The 16,396-nt window shown below is 45.3% G+C and overlaps 1 protein-coding gene across 1 annotated transcript in view; it reads right to left on the bottom strand.

The window, feature by feature from the left end:
• CACNA2D3 (calcium voltage-gated channel auxiliary subunit alpha2delta 3) overlaps positions 1 to 16,396 on the bottom strand; it is an 859,411-nt gene that overhangs the window by 470,587 nt on the left and 372,428 nt on the right. The gene's annotated exons all lie outside the window — the stretch shown is intronic.

Below are 16,396 nucleotides of genomic sequence, written 5' to 3'. Positions count from 1 at the left end.
CTCACCCTTGGTAGCTGAAAGATAACCCCTTGCCTTTTGCCCATTGACAAGAATGAAGGGCAAAGACAAAAAAGGGAAATAAGCATGTATTGCTTGCATACTGGTTGAATGGGTCACTAAGGACGCTTTATGATCACCCACCTTTTTTTTTTTTTTAACTACTGGAGATCCTATTTCAAAATGATGCCACATAAAGCAACATTCTGTTAAGAGGGGAGATCATTACCCAGTCCCAGCATGATGAGGGTAAGAATGACAACAAGGTGAGCATGTTAATGATGAGGAAGAGGAGGGGGGGGAGCAGAACCTTTACTGAGTCTTTCCTGTGGTGCAAGCACTGGGCTTAGCTCGCCACCTGTCACTCCTACCGCAGCCCTCCAAGACAGGTTCCATTGCTGTCCTCCATACTTCACAGGTGGAAACAGAGTACCAGGAGGTTAAAGCACCCATTCATCAATGACAAAGCTTCTGACCTGTGATTTGTAAAATAGGATAATAATACCCATCTTAAAGGGCTGTTTGGAAGGTCAAGCACATCTATGGAAGAGAACAAATGGCAAAAGGCCTTCACAGAGTCATCCATGTAGCAATTCCATTCACCTGGATTCCAGCACCCTCACCAGAATTCCCTGTGGGCCTCCACATCACAGCAATCCCACCATGGATTTCTTTATTCCAAAGATTCCTCTATTCTACACAGAGGGGGATGAAGACAGATTTGGTCACTCTAGTCCTCAAGTGGCATAGTAAACCAATGAGCAAAATAATGTTCAAGTGCATTAGGTATAGTGAGAAGGAAACTTACTGTTGGCCAGTGAACCCCATCCCTCCTCCACAGTGGCCTGCCCATTGCCAGCCTACTGCCCCACGATGCTCATCAGAAGATGTATGAGACAGAGTCCACAAAATGGTGCCTGACCCAGTGGACAGACATGATGTTTTGTATTGTCTTACCTCTAGCCTGCCTATTCTTTTAGATCACTTACCTGGATTCCATAGACAAGTGGGATTCTGACTCTTATCTCAAAGGTAAGTGCTCAAACTCTTATAAACTATAATAAACCACATCGTTGGCTGGGAGAGTGAAAATAACCAATTCAACCCTTGACCACAAAGTAATTTTGAGAAAGATTTTATCCTCACAATCCTGAAAAAATTGAACCGTTTATTGTTCCTGTGCAAGCTTGACAATAATTATTGTGACTCACTCATTGCTTCAAAATCCACTTAAATTAATCCACAAAGAGGTAAATACAATAATGACACTGAAAACTCCATGGTTCTTGCCTCCTCCATCAATGGCCTCAATTATGTTGCCATCATATAAAAACTTTCCACAATTAGAAGCAAAAATTCCATTTCACTCACTCACTGTCTCAACATGTTAAGGAATCAAACAGTTTCTAGTTAGAGCATTTATTTTCTTGACTTTGGTTTCTTTGCGGGTAGTAAAAGGCTACCCATGCCCTCAGGTGGTCCTAGAAACCTAAGACTGGCCCTTGGGGGACTGTGAGCTCCTTCAGAAATGCAAAAGGAATGGTAATGGTCAGAGGATTATTTCACCAATCATTTGGACACTAAATCTCCCTCTGAAATTATGCCTTTTAAGGAAAAGGGGACTTTGATCTTCCCAGGGTATGGTGAACAGAGGAAGTAGAATCACTAAAAAAATATGGTCTAGCTAAAATGAGGGTTGTGTGACACACACCTATTTGATCAGTTATTTGAGATAACACGTCCTCTGGCTCATAAGGTAATCACAGTGTGTTGATTTCACAATTTTGCTTAGCAAGCCATTTTAATAAAATGGAAAATCCTGAATTGCTGTTGATTATCAGTCCTCTAAGAGATGAACAAAAGAGGAGGGGCACCTGGGTGGCTCAGTGGGTTAGAAATGGGCAGAAGCCTCTGCTTTCAGCTCAGGTCATAATCTCAGGGTCCTGGAATCGAGCCCTGCATCAGGCTCTCTGCTCTGCGGAAAGCCTGCTTCCTCCTCTCTCTCTGTCTACTTGTGATCTCTGTCTGTCAAACAAATAAATAAAATCTTAAAAAAATAATTATAAAAGAGGAGCGTCTAGGTGGTTCAGTCAGTCCAGTGGCCGACTCCTCACTCCGGCTCAGATCATGATCCCAGGATCCTGAGACAGAGTCCCTCTGGAAGGCTCTGTGCTCAGCCAGGAGTCTGCTTGAGATTCTCTCTCCCTCTCCTCCTCCCCCTGCTCACTTATCCCCTCTCTCTCTAAAATAAATAACCTTTTATAAAGAGAGAGAGAGATGAAAAAGAGAAATAGAAAAATGCTAACCCTATAAAATGAGGACTTCATCTAAATATCTGGGTTTTTAAAGAAGTTAAAAATCATTTTCCCAACATGGTTGAGAGAAAGCAGAAATGACATAGTCCAAAGGCTCAGTGCCTCACATCACACCGCATGTGGCCAGGCCCCCAGTTCCTTCCACTCTCTACCGTGGGGGAGGTGAACATGACATTGGACAAGCACCCCAGCTGCACGTTCCCTCTACAGCTGCTGAGCAGATGTGCTTTCTTGAGGTCACTTGCAAAAACATCAGCATCCTCCTAAACAGCAAGTTTGCCTTTTTCCTTGGTTGTATTTTGTGTTAGACTTTATTTAAAAAGCCCTGCTCCCTGCTGCATCATTTAGGGTTTTTCAGGAGTCTTAGACTAATCCGAGCTTTGGGTCCACTTCCACTGCTAATCTGCTTAGGGGGTCAATGTACTGTATGAGCTTCCTGTGGCTGCTATAACAAATTACCACATGCTTGGTGACTCAAAACAACAGAAATTTATTCAGGAGGCCAGAAGTTCAAAATCAAGGTATTGGCAGGATGGGTTCCTTCTGCGGGCTCTGAAGGAGATTCTATTCCAAGCCTCTCTCCTGGCCTCTGGTGGTCACCAGCAACCATTAGTTTTTCTTTTCTTTCTTTTTTTTTTTTTTAAAGATTTTATTTATTTATTTGACAGACAGAGATCACAAGTAGGCAGAGAGGCAGGCAGAGAGAGAGAGGAGGAAGCAGGCTCGCCGCTGAGCAGAGAGCCCGATGTGGGGCTCGATCCCAGGACCCTGAGATCATGACCTGAGCCGAAGGCAGAGGCTTTAACCCACTGAGCCACCCAGGCGCCCCCATTAGTTTTTTTGCTTTGGAGATACAATCACTGCAGTTTCTTCCTTCATCTACACGTGGCCTTCCCTCTGTGTACCTCTGTGTCATATCTTCTTTTCTTTAAAGAAATTGGTCCCTGGATTTAGGGTTCACCCTAAATCCAAGATGATCTCATCTGAAAATCTTTAACTTCATTATATCTGTGAGACACTACGTCCAAATAAAGTCCCATCTACAGGATGAACAGGAGGTTAGGAGTTGGGCATACCTTCTGGGGCCATCATTAGACCCCTCCACGTGTTCATACTCCCTTAATTATGCTACATAACTATATACCCATATTTTGCTGTTTGTATGTATTCTTTTTAAAATCTGAGTTTAATACGCTGTACACCTTTTTCTTAGTGAAGGATGTTTAAAGGTCTTTTAATGGAAACAGTTTGGATTCTCATGTCTGCATTATAATTTTATGAGCTTATCATTCTCCCCAGTCTCTGTCAGTGGGGTCCTACCTTCAATGCTCTCACTTGGGTTAAAATCATTTCCCTGAATGCCCAGTGTATGTCAATGCCCAATGTTCTCTGCTCAGTAAAGTGAACTCCAAGTCAGTTGGCCATTTCCTCCCATGTCTCTGTCCCTTCAGCACCAACTTATTATTCATGGTGGTCAAATGAGCTTCAGGAATAGCACTTCTGCTTTCTGCTCCCTCTACCTTCTGAGACATTAAATTACTGATTAATTAAATTAAATTACTGATAAATTAAATTTATCAGATGTTCAGCTTTTAGTAGAACAGACGACTAGCAGATGTTTCGAGACCAAAGTCCCATACCACCTTTGTGATCAATTTGCAATTTGTATCTGAAAAGCAGCTCATACGTGCCTGCTTTGTCTTTAGGATGTATCCTACAACCCACCCCAAAATCACACTTATAGTTCCCTTCTTTTATTTCCACGTGAAGAACTGCTCTCACCTGTGCTTCCTCACCCCCCAACAAGTTTGCATTTTGCTACATGGGGGTTGTCTGACGTTACAGAAGGCTGATGTTCTCTCTGAACACTCCCCTGCACACTCACACCCCTTTCCATTTCAGTTCTGTGTCTTCGGATGAGCAGTCCCTTTTGTCATCTGAAGGTCCATCCTCCTGAGTCAATCAGCTCTTTGGGTTGAAGCAAGTTAATGGATCTAAAGCACTTAGTACTGCAATCGGCACATCCAAAAATGGTCCATAAACATGGCCATTACTTACGCCATGCACAAGCAAATAAATAAGTAAGGTCCCAAGAAGAGCTCCCCACTTCTTCCATCCCTGTTCTCTGCAGCAAGAATCCCTGGGCAGCACCCTGATCGTGCAGAACACCAGTCTGAAATGCAGGCTTTGGAGTTGGGAGTCTGGGATATGAGACCTCACTGGCATGTGTTAGTCAGTGGCCCTGGGCTTGTGACTTACCTTCCACAAGCCCCAGTGTCTTTATTGGCAGAAGGGTAATCAGAGCAGCTCTTGCTCAAAGGCTTCTGAGACAAGGCACAGAGGGTGCTCAGCTGCGGGAGGGCTCCATTACCGTCAGCATGCACACCACTAGTCACAGCTCTGGGGTGAGTCCCCAACTCCCCACCAGGGCAGTTCAGGTGTCCCAGGGCTATCCAGGTGAGATTTCATCCTATGCCACTTTGTCCCTTTCTCCAATTATCATGTTCATTCAATGACCATGCACTGAGCACCTCCTACATCAGGCATCCAGCAGTGAACCAGACAGACCATGACGCTGACATTTCAGTCTGTGGAGGGCAACAGTGGGCAAATAAATGAGGACTCTGGATAGAAATGAGTGTGATGAAGAAAATAAAAAGGGACAGGAGGCTAAAAGTCACTATGTGTGGGAAGGGGAGTTACTCTAATCGGGTAGTCCAAGATGACCACTTTGAGGACAGACCCAAATGCTGAGAAGGTGTCAGTTCAAAAACACCCTGGCTGGCGCAAAAGCTTCAAGGCAGAGTAGCAAGTGCAAAGGCCCTGAGGCAGGAAGAAGCCTGGGTCCTGGGGATCAGCAAGGCAATGAGTGCCCCTGGAGCCCCATAGGCAAGGGGACAACATTCCAGGTGCAGCTGGCAAGATGGGTAGGCCACGGTGAAAGTCTCAGCAGATAGACAGTTTCCTGGCAGGCGTATGTTTTCCAGCAGACATAATCTGTGCTCTGCCAATGCCAAGGGCCACCACATTTTTATTCATGGTTCAAAAATCAAATTTCTTATCTTCTGAAATCTACAGCCATCATAGCCTACTTCCTTCGAGCAGTCAGGATCTTTATGGATGCCTTGGCACTTGAGTTTCTCCTCCAGACCTTAGTCCCCAGATAGGCATGCCATCTTCATTCTCAATATCATTTATTCTCCCCTGAATGGGCAGCACTGCATTAACTTAAACTTGACATTTTCTATCACAAAATACAGGTCCTTTCTAGTGAATTTGAGTGTCCATGAATAATTACAGGCTAATATAGAATTACAAACTACTGTCCACCCCAAAATCACTGTTGAAAGTGTCTGAATTCATGTTCAACGGGGTTTCTGAAGTTGGCCCTTGTAAAAAAAGCATTATTTCCTGCCTAGAACAAGCTGTAGGAAGGGTCTCAGGCTTTCCTAAAGGTCTTTGAAGATGTGTGTCTCGTGGATGTGACATTACAACAGGCACAGGGAGGGCTGGGTGTACGGAGCCCACACGGGAGCCTTGCTCAGTGCTGCACATGGGACCCTGTATAAGAGGAGAATGGCTGCATAGTCTTCATGTCTCCCATTTCAGCCAGTAAGTGACATCTCTCTCATTCATTCTAAATAGATCACAGATTAAATAATGACTATTTTTGATGCTAATTATCAAGCACTTATATGTATTGGAAAATAGCCCTTAATGTGTGTTGAAGTATAAAAAAGATTTATTTGCCAAACATTTCCCCTTCCTCTAAACTTAGTGACGTGCTAGATATTAAGTGCAGGTTGCTCTTCACAAAGCTGGAGCCAACTGCTGGCGGCTCCCAAACCAAAGGGATGAGGGGGATTGACGGTCCGAGGCTGAGCCACTCTGCGTGGATCTGGAAAGCTAGAGGAACGGAAAACACACCTACCACTTCGGCAAACGCCAGAAGGTGCTCTAGACTCCCTCAAACGGTTGTCTCCGTGGGCTAGATATCAGGGCTAATTCTCCAGGGGGATTTCACCTCAGTGGCTCCACTTGTTTTTTGATTTTGTTTTGTTTTGCCTTAAATCTATCCGCTTTCACTAGCCCTTCTCTTTTAACGTATTTTAATTTTTTTTTAAATTATATCTTTTGTGAGCTACTGGAGGAAGACAGTACTGGAGAAGATATATTCTTAATAGTAAATGACTGCCTTAATAACATTGCTACGTGGAATAATTGTCTAAAGATTTTATTTGTTTATTGGAAAGAGAAAGAGATTGTAAGGAGGCAGAGAGAGAGGAGGAAGCAGGTTCCTGGCTGAACAGAGAGCCAGATGCAGGGCTTGATCCCAGGACCCTGAGATCATGACCTGAGCCAAAGGCAGAGGCTTAACCCTCTGAGTCACCCAGGTGCCTCTTAACGTATTTTAAATTTTGTGGCGAAGCTCGCCTTTCTTCCTCCTTGTCACTCCTTATCCTTCTGGAATAAACCATTCCCAAGTCTTTGTTGGAGATGTTAAGAAGAGGAAAATTATATGATAGAAATCAAAGTATCACAATGATGACAATAGCAGCAGAGGTTGCCATTTCCGGAACATTTGCAATGTGCCATGTCCCAGGCAGGACAGCCACAAATTACTCTTCCTACCCCATTTTCCACCTGTGGAAACCGACTGACCCTCAGAGCACCAGAGTCCATTTCCCTAGTACATCGCCTTGCCCAAGGGAGAGATTAGCTAAGTTCCTTGTCTAAACTGTTAGATGAAGGAAGACTTGCACGGAGGCCTTGAACTTCATTTACTGCCTACCAGACAGTAGTAGAGGGTGGGAGAAAGGGGAAGCATGAGACTCCTGGACTAGACACCAGGTAATATGTGATTCGCCACAGGCTGCCTGTCCCCAGAGGTCAGCAAATGAATGCAGTGGGTGGTCCCTGGAGAAAGTGGCTGGGACCAGGGTGTCTTCCTGCCCAGACATAGCATCTTTGCACCTCATGCTCAGGACCTGTGCATGAGCTGAGGAGGACAAGGTGAATGAAGAGAAGGTGGTGCTGGGGGCCAATTCAGAGCCCTCTACAAGAGTCCCCTAACCATCCACCTTGGGTTCTCTGTTGCCCAGCCACCAGGAAAGGTCTTTGGTCACCATCAACACTTGGATTTGGGGTCTGCTCACAGAGGAGGCACTTAAAAGACACAAAATCCTGGCTAAGACACTGTAGAGGGAAGATAAGCACATCTCAAGGGACTTCTGATTCTAAAGCAGCATTTTCTTATAGATTGCAGTTAAGCTGGTGTTGACTCATTCAAAACCCCTCCTTTGATGGGTGGGTAAGAGATTATTTTCCCACCAACCGAGTCTCCCTTCAGATCTCTAACAAAAAGCTGAAGAACCAGAGCCTCATTCCTTCCTGAGGATTTGCTCTGGTTGGAAAGGGAACAAGCCTCATGGTTGACAGGTTCAGAGATGGGGTCAGCACAGAGTCACCGTTTTTCCACCAGAGAGTACTAGAACAACACCAGCCTTGCAAGACCCTCATAGCAGCTCTCCAGAACTCAGAATCTCGCTCAAAAATCTGTGTCGCAGAACATGGCCCGACCACTCAGCCTGCTCTGGAAGCATCAGCAGCTACTGCTAACCCATCACGCAGAGACTGCATTACACTGCCTGGTGGCCCACGATGCTCTGTTCTGGCCCAGGATCCCTTTTCAAATCCACTTCCTGTCCAGCCTCCAGCATCCATCGACATCTGCTCCCTGGTCAAGCCCACTGAGGCTTCTCCTTTGTTCTCTTTTAATTAATCCACTTGTAGTAGCTAGTTCTACTACCATTGGACAAGCTGGTTAAAGGGTAGAAACCATGCATTAGATGTAGCATGGATGCATTCATTCATTCATTCATTCATTCAGAAAATATTTGCCGACTGCCAGGCATTATGCTAGGATTCGGGGATAAAGCAGTGGGCAAAACCAGTCATGGCCTTTAACCCAATGAGCATACAAACCAGTGCAGGAAGCAGAGAACCCAATAATTGTCTCATTATGGATGAAATTACAGTCATGATTAGTATAGGAAGGGGCAAAGTACCATATTAGGAAATGTGCTCTTAGGGAAGATCTTGCTAGCACAGATTTGGTGGACCTGGAATCTTCAGAATGAATAGGCATTGGGGGGGGGGGGGGGAGGTGATGCTGGGATTGTCAGCTGCAAGTTTAAATACCCACAATGGGAGGGAGGAGTCAGGGCTAGGGGACCCGGCAGTGCCTTGAAGACCCCGGTCTGCAGTCTGCTGTGGATCTCAAGAACAGTGGTGGTCCCTGGAGGGTTTGAAGAGAGAGTGGTAATACCTTGCCTTCTGGAGACCGACCAAGCAGGGGCCGGTGAGCGAGGGTGGAATGAGTGCATAGAGGCTCTTGCTGTCCTTCCAGGGGGTCATAACAGGGCCTGCACTAGGATGGCCGTGAGAGAAAGCCAGTGGTATGGACCGAGAACGAGCTCAGCAAACATGGGAGGGCCAGGTTTGAGCTCTGACAGCCAAGCGGGGAACCCTCTTCTTCATTATCCCAGGATCCCTGTGGGGCGTGGCCAACAGCAGAGAGCACCGACAAAAGTTCTCCTGAGCGCTGGGGCAGAAGGGAGTCCGCCCGAGGGGAGCTGGCATGCTCCTTAGATCATGCACAAACGGGAAACTCTATTGATGGCAACAGAGAAAAGTGTGTCCCCAAATAACCAGCCTGTCACAGATTTGCTAACACTGAAAAGTCCTCAGCACGTACATCCTTGCCAGCCATCCTTGCAGGACGCCTCTCACTGATAGCAGTTATTCATAAGCTGCATGAAAGAATGGCAACCTTAAGAACAGGAAATCCTCGCCCACCCACATCTGGGTATGGCACACCCTCAGCAAGGCTTTCCCTCTCGGTGCTGCTAAGCGTCCACAGGAGCCAGCTGCCCTCATTCGCCAGCACATTCACAGTTCCTGGGAGTGCCTGTGCTCCTTCTGCCTGTGACAGGAGGCCACACAGCCTTGAGGGACTAAGGTGTTCTGTAGGGAAGGGCGGGGCAGGGGATATGGGACTCAGAGCCACCCAGCCCTGGGCCTCTGCCCCAAACACACTCCTCTTCAAAGGAAAGCCAAATGAAATCTCACCCATTTCGTCAATAAGCCCTTAAAAATATGTAGGGTATGTGAAGCCTTGTCCTATGTTCCAGGGAGGGCAGGGGGGGACAGGAAGAAACAATTCTGGAGAAAACTGGTATTATGACAAGTCACAGGCAATAAAAGACAAGACCCAGGTAGAGATGAGAGAGCCATCATCATTCAGTAAGAACTGGTCCCTGATAGTCACTCAGAAAGTCTCTTCTCATTTTAACCTTTTAGAAGAGAGAACAAAATTTAAACATTCCTTCCCTCCATCTTCTGGACAGGCCTGGCTCCCAGGAAAATATGATTTCGTGAGCCTGCCATCTACACTGACGCTATCAGCTGTTTATTGATATTTAATAGAAACAGAAGCCCGAGGCCAGCAGGTACCCTGACAGGGTCTGAAATATAATTGCCAGGGAACCACACAAATGCGTGTAGCAATTAAGGAGCTGTCAGGGATACTGCTGGGGCAGACACAGAGCTGCAGGCTGGAGAAAGTGGGGGGTGCATGCCAGTAGGGAAGCAGAGGGAGCAGAGGGCTGGGGGAAGGCAGTGGGGCGGCAGGCTCGCACATCCCTCCTGCAGAGAGCCGAGAAATCCCATGCAGGGAGATAAGGGGATTATGGACATTTACAAGCGGAAATGCAGCTAAGCTGCACTTGGGTGTTTGTTTTCAACACATGGAGACCAAGCAAGAGTAGGCTCTCCTGTCTCTGCTGTGAGCTTTATACTGAAGACACAACATGCAGCCTTGAGTGTGGCTTGGGTAGGGGGGCACCAGGGCAGGGCATGGGAAGGAATCTGTATTCTGCACTGCACTGCTTTTAAGGGCTGTCACAGTGGTAGGAGCCTGAAAAACTGGCTGTGGATAAGAAAGATGGGGTGCATAGGGATGAAAGCTGAATTGTGAGTGAGGAAGAAGGAAAGACGGGTCAGCTGGAGGGCTGGGGTCAGCAGAAGGGGGATCCGAGGTGAGCCTTGAGAAGGACCAAGGAAGGACTTTGTGTTAGTTCCCCTTGCTGTTACTGATTTCACAGGCCACACAGGGGTGGTGGGATGGGGATGGTCATGGGGAAGGAGGTACAGATACAATCTCTAGTCATCTTTTGAGATGCCCTGGGGGTCTTGATTTGTAAGAAGACGTGGGGTGAGGAAGGGGGTGGTGTCTAATGAATGGCCTGGGTTTAGGGATCCGAAGGACCAGGTTTAGTAATAGAATCATTTATGTCATCATTTGCTTTTAAATTCCGATGAGAGGAGAACATCTTTTCAAATGGAACGCTACTGCCAGAGATCTGGGTGTGTTCTCTTCTTTCCGGAACCATGGTTGAAAAGGGGTTCATGCCTTGCCCACACCCCCTCCCAACACACACGCGTGCGCGCACACACACACACACACACCACAACCCATCCTAGGCAAGTGCTTTCAGGTAACACACGAAGAAACTTATAAAGACTTTAGTAGTTATGTATTTCATGATGTTAGAGAACTTTTAACCAACACATGGAACAATGAATACTCAGATCATTGCTCAGGATGAGGCTATTTTTATTTAGGTAGAAATAAAGAGTCGTTTTAAAGAAAAGCATGAAGGCAACATACAGGTGTTGGGCAGAATCAGGTGACATCACAAGTGTGGCCTGTGAGCTGCAGGGGCTCGGAAAATGCATCCCAGTGGCTCGGCAGAGCCATGACCGCACCATCGCCTCCCACAGCTTCCCACGTAGGAAACTCACCTCCGAGTCTTGACAGTGTGTGGGACGACAGGGAATAAACGCATCCGTTCCTTGTACAAAGAAAATTATGTTTTTTCTTCAACAAAATATAAATACATCCTCTATGTATCCCTGCTCTGAAACGGACCAATTCCTGAAGCTCTTCAGACCCAAGAATATAAAAAGGTAAATGTGGTCACATCACAAAGGGCACTTCTAGGTCTGCGCCCTGAGAGCATGTAAGCAGGACTCAGAAGTCACCTGAGAAAGTGCAAGAAGTCCCAAGAAGCAGATCACGTTCTCCGCCAGTAAACTGCAGGGAAGATCTGCCCCCTCCCAGAGCCCATGGGAGGAAGCCAATTTCATGCCAAGGTGGTTTTGACGGATATGGCACTGGGGGGCCGGGTTCACAGGGCCAGAACATTATAGGAATTTGCTCCTAATGCCCAATTTCATGTGAAGATCTGTAGGTCGTAAACTCCCCTGGACTCCACTACTGGAAGTTCATGCTACTCCTGAAGAGCATGATGCACACTGAGAAGGATGCCAGCTGCCAGTCACGCTGACCAAGTACTATTAACAATAAGCTTCCAGCTGTCTTTCCGCGAGGTCACGTTCATCCTGCAAATACTTCCGTCAACTATTTTTTGCTGAACAATAGCATTTAGACCCAATTAATTGAGACCAAATGATTGAGTGTATGGACCTTCAGTAGCCAGTGCTCACTGACACCCAAGGGCCATGCCCTCCTCTTGCCATGAAAAATCACAGGGTATAGGTTTAATTCCATTATGTGATTTATAACGAGGACGACCATATAACTTATCATCCAAACCAGATCACTTTGAGAAGGGGGTCCTTTTTAATTAATATAGAGAGATAAGCAGTATAAAATAGGTCTTTCCTTAGCAAACCAAAATGGACAAGCACCCCACTTATAACTCACCCCATTCCACAAGGAATGCAGCTCAATGACTGTGTGTGTATATGCTTGTGTGTGCACGCTTTAATCTCTGATATGATCATGATGCGCAGTTGGCTGGTTAACCAAAAAGGGTCAGACAAAAGAAATCATTTCTAAAATAATACATCGAACACCTACTTTTAACACTTGGCCAGTCATCGCGTCTACGATCATGGCCTTTTGAGCACTGGGGCAGTTTGCTAGCTGTGGGCATTCAGCACACTCTCGACACCAGCCAAAGTGCTTAACCAATGGGAGCAGAAATGAAGAATATTAATTAACCCACTCCATTGCTTAACTGGAGATTACTTAAGCGTGTTCACTGCAATTGATGCAATGCAGCGTCCACTACTTCAAGCTGGGAATCTTTTTTTTTTTTTTTTTTTTAAAGATTTATTTTTTTGACAGATAGAGATTACAAGTAGGCAGAGAGGCAGGCAGAGAGAGAGAGAGGAGGAAGCAGGCTCCCAGCCAAGCAGAGAGCCCGATGCGGGGCTTGATCCCAGGACCCTGGGATCATGACCTGAGCCGAATGCAGAGGCTTTAACCCGCTGAGCCACCCAGGTGCCCCCAAGCTGGGAATCTTTTCAATTTGAAGAGCCAAACATCCTACTCAAAATACCTGAAAAGTTAAGGGTCTACAGAACTAAAAAGATGAGGGGTAGGGATGGTTAAGGAGAAGCTTGATCCCAAGACTGCCAATGGTTTCACCAAGGACTGGGTTACTAGCTTTCTTTCTATCTTGCAACCTGCTGAGTTGACTGTATCCTCAGACCCTCTCTTTCACACACCTGGCCTTTCCCCCAACAGCCTCTGTGCCAGCATCTCTAGCTCCTCTTACGGGGTCACAAAACTGCTGCAGCATTTGGAGCCACGAATCTTTTTCCCACTCTACTCAGGGGTAGGATGTGAGATCTCCAAATGTTTCCTACATTTATTGACTTTGACCGTTGTAAACCCATCTCTGAGCTAGTCAGCACAGGATGGGGATGGGGCATGCTGACCAACCCGTGTAAACCTGTTGAGCCCTGGGTCCGATTTCAAGCCTAGCATTCATAAAGAATGGGTCCCTAAAAGAAATCCAGGGTGCCACTGGTAAGAAGAAGAAGGTAAGTGTGCCAAACCATAAACACGTCCTCCAAGTTTCCAATATGGTCACAAACACCCAAAATATCATCTCAGAGGCCACAAAACCCATGTGATTATTTCCCCAAGCACTAATTCACTTAAAGAATTTGGATTTGGCAGGATCATTCCCCAAGTGAAGCATTTCCACACCGCACCTATGCACAAGAGGTCTGTTGAGCATTCTATAACTGCATGGCAGACAGAAGGAACTTTATCAAGTTTAGTGCAAGTTTAGTGCAAAAGTTTAGTGCAAAAAGGATAGATCTCTTGGGATGCAAAGAAAAAAAAAAACAAAGAAGAGAGAAAGAAGTATTTCATGGGAAACAATGCTACAAATCTAGCAGATTACATGCTACAAATAACAATGAAAAAGAAGAAAATATTGCTACTAAGATAAGACCAAAAAGACCAGACATATTTAACAGCAACTGCACCAAAAGAGGAAGAAGTCAGTAGCTACAAAAATGATGCATGACAAGGACAAACCTTCAGAAATGGAGGTTGAGCTCCAAAACCTTCAAGGACAGAGCTACTTACAGATGTTTAGCTGGAATTGTTTTCATAAAAGCATGCTTTTAAGTCAAAGTCTGAAAAATCTTTTAAAATTTTTAGTAGTCCAGGGGCTCCTGGGTGGCTCAGTGGTTAAGCCTCTGCCTTTGGCTCAGGTCATGATCTCAGGATCCTGGGATCGAGCCCTGCGTCAGGCTCTCTGCTCAGCAGGGAGCCTGCTTCCCCCTCTCTCTCTGCCTGCTTGTGATCTCTGTCTGTCAAATAAATAAATAAAATCTTTAAAAATTGTAGTAGTCCAAACTTTATTATCTTCCTATTTGTAGAAATACTTGTTTGGAAAGATCTTCTAGTAGTAAAGATGTAACCGGTTTGATTAAACAGTTTGGAACATCGTTTAGACTGCCAGAAGTACAGAGCAAATTGAAACTCCAATAACATTTCGGAGTCCTAACACATTTGATGACTGATTTTATTACAGCAGTTCCCTAGAAATAAGACAAGCCGTCTCTGCAGCTAGAATCCAATTCCACTTTCTTATTTCATCCACCATGATTTCACCCTTTGGTCTGTTTGAGTCTCTTTAAATAGCTTGGTTCTATTTTATATGTGAGTTAGAGGACATGTAAATTTAAAGGTGTTGCTATTCCAATACATTCCCGTGATTAACATATAACGAAGTATTGGTCAGAACAGAAAGCTGTGTCACTCATAGAGTGTCCCAAAGCAAGCAAGGATATCCATGATGTCAGGTCAGAGTTTACCAGGTCAAAACAAAGAAAGCTAGCTTGGTCGCTGTGTGGCCCTGGGATGGGTAGAATCAGTACCAATGACAACAAGAGATGTGAAGAGAAGATGATAAAGCTTGTTCCAAAATAACAGTCCATCATAAAAGGTAGAAATATTTAATAAAAAAACACGTTACTTAAAACGTATTCATTTAAGTTGTTCAGTATTTGTTCTCTAAGATATATTATGTAATTTACCGTATGTATGTGGAGATCTTATCTCTCACAATTGAGTTAGGGACAAGACATAGTTAATTAGCATATGGGATCAGTACAAATTCATACCAGAGGGCCAATCCAACCCTTTTGAAGAATGCAAAGTCTATTTAAGGAGACAGGGAGGAACGGCAAAGAAAAATGGGCCCTTTCGTCTTGAAAGTAGCTGACTACAGTACACTGAGGAGTACAAAAAAATTAATAACTTTCTGGGCCCTTAACTTTCTCCAGACATTGTCTTTAAAGCAAAGGGGGGGGAGAGGTTCAAATGTTTAAAATCTCTCCAAAACTATTAGCAAAAACAATATGGAAATATAGAACAGATGCACAAAGGCATCCTGGGATGAATATATTAAGGACCCACAACTGCAAATTCTAAAGTCTATTTAATTGTGCCAAAAAGAAAGACCTTTTGATAAACAAAATGCAGACAGTGTTTCAAAAAGAAAAAATGAGAAGAAAAGTCTTGAGGTCTTAAGCCAAGCCTATTCCTCAGCTGGATATTTCAGACTCTAACTAGACCACCAAAACAGACCGTGCTGTCATGTGGGCCACCTCTGAGAACAGGGACAGAGCCTCAGCCTCAGTCTTACGTGGGGAGAGAGTGGAATAATAAATGTATTCTGCAAAAAGTTTCCACTCAGGGCTTTTTATCTTAGACCAAACATAGAGTTCTTTTTTAGGGGGAAGAGAGTGGAGAACACCCTCTAAAAATAGTCTGATTTTTTTCCTTAAAAAAAAAAATAGCTCCATACTTCATGAACCAAAAAACCCCACATGACCAAAAAGAAAATGAAATTCACCCCCGTTCTGTTGATATCCACTGTGCACATCCTGACAGGAGGCCACGTACTCCCCTGTCCCTGTGTTTTAACACGGGATTGTGCTGTATGCACCCCTTTCCACCCGAAACCCTCCCTCTCTGTTGCACATATGGGTTTCCTGGGCCACACACATTACACTCCTCTGGAATAGCAGCATGGCATCCCATTTCAAGTGAGGAGAGAGACCCAAAGGGGTCTGTTTTTATGGGTGACATTTTTCACACCCAGAGTATTTGGAGGGATTTGCTTTAAAATCAATAAATAGGCCTTCCTCACAAGGGTAAGAAGAAAAGTGTGAGCGTACTGAGAAACAATGGCTGTGTCTTCCCTACAGAAATGTGCACGGGAGTCAGCTCACAGTCCTGACCGTGTCCCAAATCATCCCTGCTCCTATATGTGGTACCACTGTTAGAAATTTTCATTACGAAACACTTTGACTTTAAAGCAGTTGCAAAAATGAAAAACAAACAAAAAAACCCAACCATATACCCTTCACCCAGCTTCCCCAAATGTTAAGCTCTTACTTAACCATAGTCCGATAGCCAAAACCACAACAGGCACGCCGACAATACCAGCACTCAACCACAGATCTGAGTTAAACTGTATCAACAGCCCCTCCGCTGTCCTTTGTCTGGGTCTGTAACTGATCCAGGATCACACACGATGTTCGCTGTGTGGTCCCTTCAGTCTCTAATTCAGCAGGGTTCCTCAGCCTCCTCTCTCTCTCCTGACCCTGATGCCTTCCACCTCCCCAGGCAGCCCCACCTCCACCCCCGGGGTCCAGAAGGACTCAGAAGGGCCCTGGCTGGTGAG

This window comes from Meles meles, chromosome 20 (genome assembly GCF_922984935.1).
Source record: "Meles meles chromosome 20, mMelMel3.1 paternal haplotype, whole genome shotgun sequence".
Taxonomy (NCBI): Eukaryota; Metazoa; Chordata; class Mammalia; order Carnivora; family Mustelidae; genus Meles; species Meles meles.
The sequence above is the reverse complement of the archived record's forward strand: the minus strand, read 5'-3'. Positions and strand labels throughout refer to the sequence as shown.